We start from the raw sequence: 11,294 nt of genomic DNA on the forward strand, positions 1-11,294 counted from the left end.
ACTGTTGGATGAAAATGGCAAGATTGAAGTTTGTGGAAAAGAGCAATGGTAAAGTTGTAAATGTTAAATTATTTTGTTCGTCATTGAATTTTGGAAAATGATTAGTGTTATGTGAATTATTATGGATGTAATTATCAAGTTTCATTAAGGGCAAATTTGACATTTTTCAGTTGACAAATTAAATTGAAAGTACTTAAAAATTTCATCAAAGCTTTGTTATTTCCTCTATTGTGTCCCTGTGCCCCAAACCCTATACAAAAGAAGATTTATTTATCATTTTGAGCAATTTCCTTGTGATTTTGGATTAAGACATGAAGTAGAAAATTGTTCTATTCGATGAGCTCTATCATTTAGTACCAACAATGCATGATAATCTTGCCTGAGTTCAAAGATCTCAAATTCTAGGATTTATTTTCACGTAAGGATTTTCAGAGATGATGATGGATTTTGATATTTTTGATGTGGTAGAATCATTTCAGAGTTTGATTGATGATTAAAATCACCTATTTATTCCTAGAGTAGGTTTGGCCTAAGCCCTAATTTGGGAAGAGTTTTGTTTTGAAGAAATTAAGTTAAGGATTTTATTTTAGACATCTTGAAATGATAAATAGGGGTTCAATTAATGCTTGAATCAAGTGAAAATCATGGAATCCCAACCCCTAGAGTATCTTCCTTGAGTAAAGAAATGGGGGAAAATTGTGAAAATTTTCCCATGGCTTATAAATGATGTTTGCAAGTTCTACAAGCTCTAGAAATTTTTTTGGACCATTTTATAATTTTTCAAAAGATTGGGAATCTATTTGGTAATTTTGAAAAGTTATGGGGTAAATGTGTAATTACCCGTATGTTGTGTACATTGTTGGAATTTTGTATTAAAGGGTAGAAATTGATGTTAGAATGTGAAATTGGACAATTTTTGGTAAGTTATCAAAGTTTGATCATCAAGCGGAAATTACTGAGAGAGTTAGTGACTTAAGTGACAATAATTGAATTGTTATGGTTTTGGGCTGGAATTTAGATTTCGGAAATTTATTTAGTTGTTTGAGACTTGAAACGAAGAAATAATAGCAAGGGTCATTGTAAACAAAAAGGAAAAGTTAAGATAAATTCTAGAAAAATTCAAAAATAGCAGTCATTTTAAGTATTATTAATGTGTATAAAATGTTAGTAAGAATACTAACATGTATTTTATATTTGTATGTGTTATGTTTTTATGCTTGTGTAGATCGTGAACAAACTTGTGGTATAATCAAATCGAATGGCAATGAAAAAGTCCATCAATAATCGAATATCGTTAGTAAAGCATAATAGTGAGGCATACCAGGTCAGTGCATTTTATTATGTTTTGGTGGTAATTAGATTCTTGAATTGGAATTTGTATTAAAAGCTAGAAAGTGTTAAAGTTCAGTAAAAATTAAGTAAATCGGATCGAAAAGAAATTTTAAGAAAATTTCAAGGATATTAAATTAAGATTAGAAATTTTATTTACATAATTTAAAATGACATAAAATATAAATCATTGGATTTGAGAATTTATTTCCATGTTCAATTTGGACTGTTGGATGAAAATGGCAAGATTGAAGTTTGTGGAAAAGAGCAATGGTAAAGTTGTAAATGGTAAATTATTTTGTTCGTCATTGAATTTTGGAAAATGATTAGTGTTATGTGAATTATTATGGATGTAATTATCAAGTTTCATTAAGTGCAAATTTGACATTTCTCAGTTAAATGAATTTAAATTCATTTAAGCTTAAATAAAAGACAAATTAAATTGAAAGTACTTAAAAATTTCATGAAAGCTTTGTTATTTCCTCCATTGTGTCCCTGTACCCCAAACCCTATGTAAAAGAAGATTTATTTCTCATTTTGAGCAATTTCCTTTGGATTTTGGATTAGACATGAAATAGAAAATTGTTCTATTCGATGAGCTCTATCATTTGGTACCAACAATGCATGCTAATCTTGCCTGAGTTAAAAGATCTCAAATTCTAGGATTTATTTTCACGTAAGGATTTTCGGAGATGACAATGGATTTTGATATTTTTGATGTTGTAGAATCATTTCAAAGTTTGATTGATGATTAAAATCACCTATTTATTCCTAGAGTAGGTTTGGCCTAAGCCCTAATTTGGGAAGAGTTTTGTTTTAAAGAAATTAAGTTAAGGATTTTATTTTAGACATCTTAAATGATAAATAGGGGTTCAATTAATGCTTGAATCAAGTGAAAATCATGGAATCCCAACCCCTAGAGTATCTTCCTTGAGTAAAGAAATGGGGGAAAATTGTGAAAATTTTCCCATGGCTTATAAATGATGTTTGCAAGTTCTACAAGCTCTAGAAAATTTTTTGGACCATTTTACAATTTTTCAAAAGATTGGGAATCTATTTGGTAATTTTGAAATGTTATAGGGTAAATGTGTAATTACCCATAAGTTGTGTACATTGTTGGAATTTTGTATTAAAGGTTTGAAATTGATGTTAGAATGTGAAATTGGACAATTTTTGGTAAGTTATCAAAGTTTGATCATCAAGCGGAAATTACTGAGAAAGTTAGTGACTTAAGTGACAATAATTGAATTGTTATGGTTTTGGGCTGGAATTTAGATTTCGGAAATTTATTTAGTTGTTTGAGACTTGAAACGAAGAAATAATAGCAAGGGTCATTGTAAACAAAAAGGAAAAGTTAAGATAAATTCTAGAAAAATTCAAAAATAGCAGTCATTTTAAGTATTATTATTTTGTATAAAATGTTAGTAAGAATACTAACATGTATTTTATATTTGTATGTGTTATGTTTTTATGCTTGTGTAGATCGTGATCAAACTTGTGGTATAATCAAATCGAATGGCAATGAAAAAGTCCATCAATAATCGAATATCGTTAGTAAAGCATAATAGTGAGGCATACCAGGTTAGTGCATTTTATTATGTTTTGGTGGTAATTAGATTCTTGATTGGAATTTGTATTAAAAGCTAGAAAGTGTTAAAGTTCAGTAAAAATTAAGTAAATCGGATCGAAAAGAAATTTTAAGAAAATTTGAAGGATATTAAATTAAGATTAGAAATTTTATTTACACAATTTAAAATGACAGTAAATAATATAAATCATTGGATTTGAGAATTTATTTCCATGTTCAATTTGGACTGTTGGATGAAAATGGCAAGTTTGAAGTTTGTGGAAAAGAGCAATGGTAAAGTTGTAAATGGTAAATTATTTTGTTCGTCATTGAATTTTGGAAAATGATTAGGTTATGTGAATTATTATGGATGTAATTATCAAGTTTTCATTAAGGGCAAATTTGACATTTTCAGTTAAATGAATTTAAATTCATTTAAGCTTAAATAAAAGACAAATTAAATTGAAAGTACTTAAAAATTTCATGAAAGGTTTGTTATTTCCTCCATTGTGTCCCTGTACCCCAAACCCTATGTAAAAGAAGATTTATTTCTCATTTTGAGCAATTTCCTTTGGATTTTGGATTAAGACATGAAATAGAAAATTGTTCTATTCGATGAGCTCTATCATTTGGTACCAACAAGGCGTGCTAATCTTGCTGAGTTCAAAGATCTCAAATTCTAGGATTTATTTTCACGTAAGGATTTTCGAGAGATGATGGATTTTGATATTTTTGATGTTGTAGAATCATTTCAATGTTTATTTGATGATTAAAATCACCTATTTATTCCTAGAGTAGGTTTGCCGTAAGCCCTAATTTGGGAAGAGTTTTGTTTTAAAGAAATTAAGTTAAGGATTTTATTTTAGACATCTTGAAATGATAAATAGGGGTTCAATTAATGCTGAATCAAGTAAAATCATGGAATCCCAACCCTAGAGTATCTTCCTTGAGTAAAGAAATGGGGGAAAATTGTGAAAATTTTCCCATGGCTTATAAATGATGTTTGAAGTTCTACAAGCTCTAGAAAATTTTTTGGACCATTTTATAATTTTTCAAAAGATTGGGAATCTATTTGGTAATTTTGAAATTATGGGGTAAATGTGTAATTACCCATAAGTTGTGTACATTGTTGGAATTTTATATTAAAGGTTTGAAATTGATGTTAGAATGTGAAATTGGACAATTTTTGGTAAGTTATCAAAGTTTGATCATAAGCGGAAATTACTTTTTTTTTTGAATTGTTATGGTTTTGGGCTGCAATTTAGATGTCCGAAATTTATTTAGTTGTTTGAGACTTGAAACGAAGAAATAGCAAGGGTCATTGTAAATAAGCAAAAGTTAAGATAAATTCTAGAAAAATTCAAAAAAAGCATCCTTAAGTATTATTTTGTGTATAAATGTTAGTAAGTATACTAACATGTATTTTATATTTGTACGTGTTATGTTTTTATGCTTGTGTAGATCGTGATCAAACTTGTGGTATAATCAAATCGAATGGAAAATGAAAAAGTCCATCAATAATCGAATATCGTTAGTAAAGCATAATAGTGAGGCATACCAGGTTAGTGCATTTTATTATGTTTTGGTGGTAATTAGATTCTTGATTTGGAATTTGTGTTAAAAGCTAGAAAGTGTTAAAGTTCAGTAAAAATTAAGTAAATCGGATCGAAAAGAAATTTTAAGAAAATTTGAAGGATATTAAATTAAGATTATAAATTATATTTACACAATTTAAAATGACATAAAATAATATAAAACATTGGATTTTGAGAATTTATTTCCATGTTCAATTTGGACTGTTGGATGAAAATGGCAAGATTGAAGTTTGTGGAAAAGAGCAATGGTAAAGTTATAAATGGTAAATTATTTTGTTCTTCATTGAATTTTGGAAAATGATTAGTGTTATGTGAATTATTATGGATGTAATTATCAAGTTTCATTAAGGGCAAATTTGACATTTCTCAATTAAATGAATTTAAATTCATTTAAGCTTAAATAAAAGACAAATTAAATTGAAAGAACTTAAAAATTTCATGAAAGCTTTGTTATTTCCTCCATTGTGTCCCTGTACCCCAAACCCTATGTAAAAGAAGATTTATTTCTCATTTTGAGCAATTTCCATTGGATTTTGGATTAAGACATGAAATAGAAAATTGTTCTATTCGATGAGCTCTATCATTTGGTACCAACAATGCATGATAATCTTGCCTGAGTGCAAAGATCTCAAATTCTAGGATTTATTTTCACGTAAGGATTTTCGGAGATGATGATGGATTTTGATATTTTTGATGTTGTAGAATCATTTCAAAGTTTGATTGATGATTAAAATCACCTATTTATTCATAGAGTAGGTTTGTCCTAAGCCCTAATTTGGGAAGAGTTTTGTTTTAAAGAAATTAAGTTAAGGATTTTTATTTTATACATCTTGAAATGATAAATAGGGGTTCAATTAATGCTTGAATCAAGTGAAATCATGGAATCCCAACCCCTAGAGTATCTTCCTTGAGTAAAGAAATGGGGGAAAATTGTGAAAATTTTCCCATGGCTTATAAATGATGTTTGCAAGTTCTACAAGCTCTAGAAATTTTTTTGAAACATTTTATAATTTTTCAAAAGATTGGGAATCTATTTGGTAATTTTGAAAAATTACGGGGTAAATGTGTAATTACCCATAAGTTGTGTACATTGTTGGAATTTTGTATTAAAGGTTTGAAATTGATGTTAGAATGTGAAATTGGACAATTTTTGGTAAGTTATCAAAGTTTGATCATCAAGCGGAAATTACTGAGAAAGTTAGTGACTTAAGTGACAATAATTGAATTGTTATGGTTTTGGGCTGCAATTTAGATGTCGAAATTTACTTAGTTGTTTGAGACTTGAAACGAAGAAATAATAGCAAGGGTCATTGTAAATAAAGAGGAAAAGTTAAGATAAATTCTAGAAAAATTCAAAAATAGCAGTCCTTTTAAGTATTATTATTGTGTATAAAATGTTAGTAAGAATACTAACATGTATTTTATATTTGTATGTGTTATGTTTTTATGCTTGTGTAGATCGTGATGAAACTTGTGGTTAATCAAATCGAATGGAAATGAAAAAGTCCATCAATAATCGAATATCGTTAGTAAAGCATAATAGTGAGGCATACCAGGTTAGTGCATTTTATTATGTTTTGGTGGTAATTAGATTCTTGATTTGGAATTTGTGTTAAAAGCTAGAAAGTGTTAAAGTTCAGTAAAAATTAAGTAAATCGGATCGAAAAATTTTTTTAAGAAAATTTGAAGGATATTAAATTAAGATTAGAAATTTTATTTACACAATTTAAAATGACATAAAATAATATAAATCATTGGATTTTGAGAATTTGTTTCCATGTTCAATTTGGACTGTTGGATGAAAATGGCAAGATTGAAGTTTGTGGACAAGAGCAATGGTAAAGTTGTAAATGGTAAATTATTTTATTCGTCATTGAATTTTGGAAAATGATTAGTGTTATGTGAATTATTATGGATGTAATTATCAAGTTTCATTAAGGGCAAATTTGACATTTCTCAATTAAATGAATTTAAATTCATTTAAGCTTAAATAAAAGACAAATTAAATTGAAAGAACTTAAAAATTTCATGAAAGCTTTGTTATTTCCTCCATTGTGTCCCTGTACCCCAAACCCTATGTAAAAGAAGATTTATTTCTCATTTTGAGCAATTTCCATTGGATTTTGGGATTAAGACATGAAATAGAAAATTGTTCTATTCGATGAGCTCTATCATTTGGTACCAACAATGCATGATATTCTTGCCTGAGTTCAAAGATCTCAAATTCTAGGATTTATTTTCACGTAAGGATTTTCGGAGATGATGATGGATTTTGATATTTTTGATGTTGTAGAATCATTTCAAAGTTTGATTGATGATTAAAATCACCTATTTATTCATAGAGTAGGTTTGTCCTAAGCCCTAATTTGGGAAGAGTTTTGTTTTAAAGAAATTAAGTTAAGGATTTTATTTTATACATCTTGAAATGATAAATAGGGGTTCAATTAATGCTTGAATCAAGTGAAAATCATGGAATCCCAACCCCTAGAGTATCTTCCTTGAGTAAAGAAATGGGGGAAAATTGTGAAAATTTTCCCATGGCTTATAAATGATGTTTGCAAGTTCTACAAGCTCTAGAAATTTTTTTGGACCATTTTATAATTTTTCAAAAGATTGGGAATCTATTTGGTAATTTTGAAAAATTACGGGGTAAATGTGTAATTACCCATAAGTTGTGTACATTGTTGGAATTTTATATTAAAGGTTTGAAATTGATCTTAGAATGAGAAATTGGACAATTTTTGGTAAGTTATCAAAGTTTGATCATCAAGCGGAAATTACTGAGAAAGTTAGCGACTTAAGTGACGATAATTGAATTGTTATGGTTTTGGGCTGCAATATAGATGTCCGAAATTTATTTAGTTGTTTGAGACTTGAAACGAAGAAATAATAGCAAGGGTCATTGTAAATAAAAAGGAAAAGTTAAGATAAATTCTAGAAAAATTCAAAAATAGCAGTCCTTTTAAGTATTATTATTGTGTATAAAATGTTAGTAAGAATACTAACATGTATTTTATATTTGTATGTGTTATGTTTTTATGCTTGTGTAGATCGTGATCAAACTTGTGGTATAATCAAATCGAATGGAAATGAAAAAGTCCATCAATAATCGAATATCGTTAGTAAAGCATAATAGTGAGGCATACCAGGTTAGTGCATTTTATTATGTTTTGGTGGTAATTAGATTCTTGATTTGGAATTTGTGTTAAAAGCTAGAAAGTGTTAAAGTTCAGTAAAAATTAAGTAAATCGGATCGAAAAGAAATTTTAAGAAAATTTGAAGGATATTAAATTAAGATTATAAATTATATTTACACAATTTAAAATGACATAAAATAATATAAAACATTGGATTTTGAGAATTTATTTTCATGTTCAATTTGGACTGTTGGATGAAAATGGCAAGATTGAAGTTTGTGGAAAAGAGCAATGGTAAAGTTATAAATGGTAAATTATTTTGTTCTTCATTGAATTTTGGAAAATGATTAGTGTTATGTGAATTATTATGGATGTAATTATCAAGTTTCATTAAGGGCAAATTTGACATTTCTCAGTTAAATGAATTTAAATTCTTTTAAGCTTAAATAAAAGACAAATTAAATTGAAAGTACTTAAAAATTTCATGAAAGGTTTGTTATTTCCTCCATTGTGTCCCTGTACCCCAAACCCTATGTAAAAGAAGATTTATTTCTCATTTTGAGCAATTTCCATTGGATTTTGGCTTAAGACATGAAATATAAAATTGTTCTATTCGATGAGCTCTATCATTTGGTACCAACAATGCATGATATTCTTGCCTGAGTTCAAAGATCTCAAATTCTTGGATTTATTTTCACGTAAGGATTTTCGGAGATGATGATGGATTTTGATATTTTTGATGTTGTAGAATCATTTCAAAGTTTGATTGATGATTAAAATCACCTATTTATTCCTAGAGTAGGTTTGTCCTAAGCCCTAATTTGGGAAGAGTTTTGTTTTAAAGAAATTAAGTTAAGGATTTTATTTTATACATCTTGAAATGATAAATAGGGGTTCAATTAATGCTTGAATCAAGTGAAAATCATGGAATCCCAACCCCTAGAGTATCTTCCTTGACTAAAGAAATGGGGGAAAATTGTGAAAATTTTCCCATGGCTTATAAATGATGTTTGCAAGTTCTACAAGCTCTAGAAATTTTTTTGGACCATTTTATAATTTTTCAAAAGATTGGGAATCTATTTGGTAATTTTGAAAAATTACGGGGTAAATGTGTAATTACCCATAAGTTGTGTACATTGTTGGAATTTTATATTAAAGGTTTGAAATTGATCTTAGAATGAGAAATTGGACAATTTTTGGTAAGTTATCAAAGTTTGATCATCAAGCGGAAATTACTGAGAAAGTTAGCGACTTAAGTGACGATAATTGAATTGTTATGGTTTTGGGCTGCAATTTAGATGTCCGAAATTTATTTAGTTGTTTGAGACTTGAAACGAAGAAATAATAGCAAGGGTCATTGTAAATAAAGAGGAAAAGTTAAGATAAATTCTAGAAAAATTCAAAAAAAGCAGTCCTTTTAAGTATTATTTTTGTGTATAAAATGTTAGTAAGTATACTAACATGTATTTTATATTTGTACGTGTTATGTTTTTATGCTTGTGTAGATCGTGATCAAACTTGTGGTATAATCAAATCGAATGGAAATGAAAAAGTCCATCAATAATCGAATATCGTTAGTAAAGCATAATAGTGAGGCATACCAGGTTAGTGCATTTTATTATGTTTTGGTGGTAATTAGATTCTTGATTTGGAATTTGTGTTAAAAGCTAGAAAGTGTTAAAGTTCAGTAAAAATTAAGTAAATCGGATCGAAAAGAAATTTTAAGAAAATTTGAAGGATATTAAATTAAGATTATAAATTATATTTACACAATTTAAAATGACATAAAATAATATAAAACATTGGATTTTGAGAATTTATTTTCATGTTCAATTTGGACTGTTGGATGAAAAATGGCAAGATTGAAGTTTGTGGAAAAGAGCAATGGTAAAGTTATAAATGGTAAATTATTTTGTTCTTCATTGAATTTTGGAAAATGATTAGTGTTATGTGAATTATTATGGATGTAATTATCAAGTTTCATTAAGGGCAAATTTGACATTTCTCAGTTAAATGAATTTAAATTCTTTTAAGCTTAAATAAAAGACAAATTAAATTGAAAGTACTTAAAAATTTCATGAAAGGTTTGTTATTTCCTCCATTGTGTCCCTGTACCCCAAACCCTATGTAAAAGAAGATTTATTTCTCATTTTGAGCAATTTCCATTGGATTTTGGCTTAAGACATGAAATATAAAATTGTTCTATTCGATGAGCTCTATCATTTGGTACCAACAATGCATGATATTCTTGCCTGAGTTCAAAGATCTCAAATTCTTGGATTTATTTTCACGTAAGGATTTTCGGAGATGATGATGGATTTTGATATTTTTGATGTTGTAGAATCATTTCCAAGTTTGATTGATGATTAAAATCACCTATTTATTCCTAGAGTAGGTTTGTCCTAAGCCCTAATTTGGGAAGAGTTTTGTTTTAAAGAAATTAAGTTAAGGATTTTATTTTATACATCTTGAAATGATAAATAGGGGTTCAATTAATGCTTGAATCAAGTGAAAATCATGGAATCCCAACCCCTAGAGTATCTTCCTTGACTAAAGAAATGGGGGAAAATTGTGAAAATTTTCCCATGGCTTATAAATGATGTTTGCAAGTTCTACAAGCTCTAGAAATTTTTTGGACCATTTTATAATTTTTCAAAAGATTGGGAATCTATTTGGTAATTTTGAAAAATTACGGGGTAAATGTGTAATTACCCATAAGTTGTGTACATTGTTGGAATTTTATATTAAAGGTTTGAAATTGATCTTAGAATGAGAAATTGGACAATTTTTGGTAAGTTATCAAAGTTTGATCATCAAGCGGAAATTACTGAGAAAGTTAGTGACTTAAGTGACATAATTGAATTGTTATGGTTTTGGGCTGCAATATAGATGTCGAAATTTATTTAGTTGTTTGAGACTTGAAACGAAGAAATAATAGCAAGGGTCATTGTAAATAAAGAGGAAAAGTTAAGATAAATTCTAGAAAAATTCAAAAAAGCAGTCCTTTTAAGTATTATTTTGTGTAAAATGTTAGTAAGTATACTAACATGTATTTTATATTTGTATGTGTTATGTTTTTATGCTTGTGTAGATCGTGATCAAACTTGTGGTATAATCAAATCGAATGGAATGAAAAAGTCCATCAATAATCGAATATCGTTAGTAAAGCATAATAGTGAGGCATACCAGGTTAGTGCATTTTATTATGTTTTGGTGGTAATTAGATTCTTGATTTGGAATTTGTGTTAAAAGCTAGAAAGTGTTAAAGTTCAGTAAAAATTAAGTAAATCGGATCGAAAAGAAATTTTAAGAAAATTTGAAGGATATTAAATTAAGATTATAAATTATATTTACACAATTTAAAATGACATAAAATAATATAAAACATTGGATTTTGAGAATTTATTTTCATGTTCAATTTGGACTGTTGGATGAAAATGGCAAGATTGAAGTTTGTGGAAAAGAGCAATGGTAAAGTTATAAATGGTAAATTATTTTGTTCTCATTGAATTTTGGAAAATGATTAGTGTTATGTGAATTATTATGGATGTAATTATCAAGTTTCATTAAGGGCAAATTTGACATTTCTCAGTTAAATGAATTTAAATTCTTTTAAGCTTAAATAAAAGACAAATTAAATTGAAAGTACTTAAAAATTTCATGAAA

The sequence above is a fragment of the Hibiscus syriacus genome, unplaced genomic scaffold (assembly GCF_006381635.1).
Source record: "Hibiscus syriacus cultivar Baekdansim isolate YM2019G1 unplaced genomic scaffold, ASM638163v2 tig00112264_pilon, whole genome shotgun sequence".
Classification (NCBI taxonomy): Eukaryota; Viridiplantae; Streptophyta; class Magnoliopsida; order Malvales; family Malvaceae; genus Hibiscus; species Hibiscus syriacus.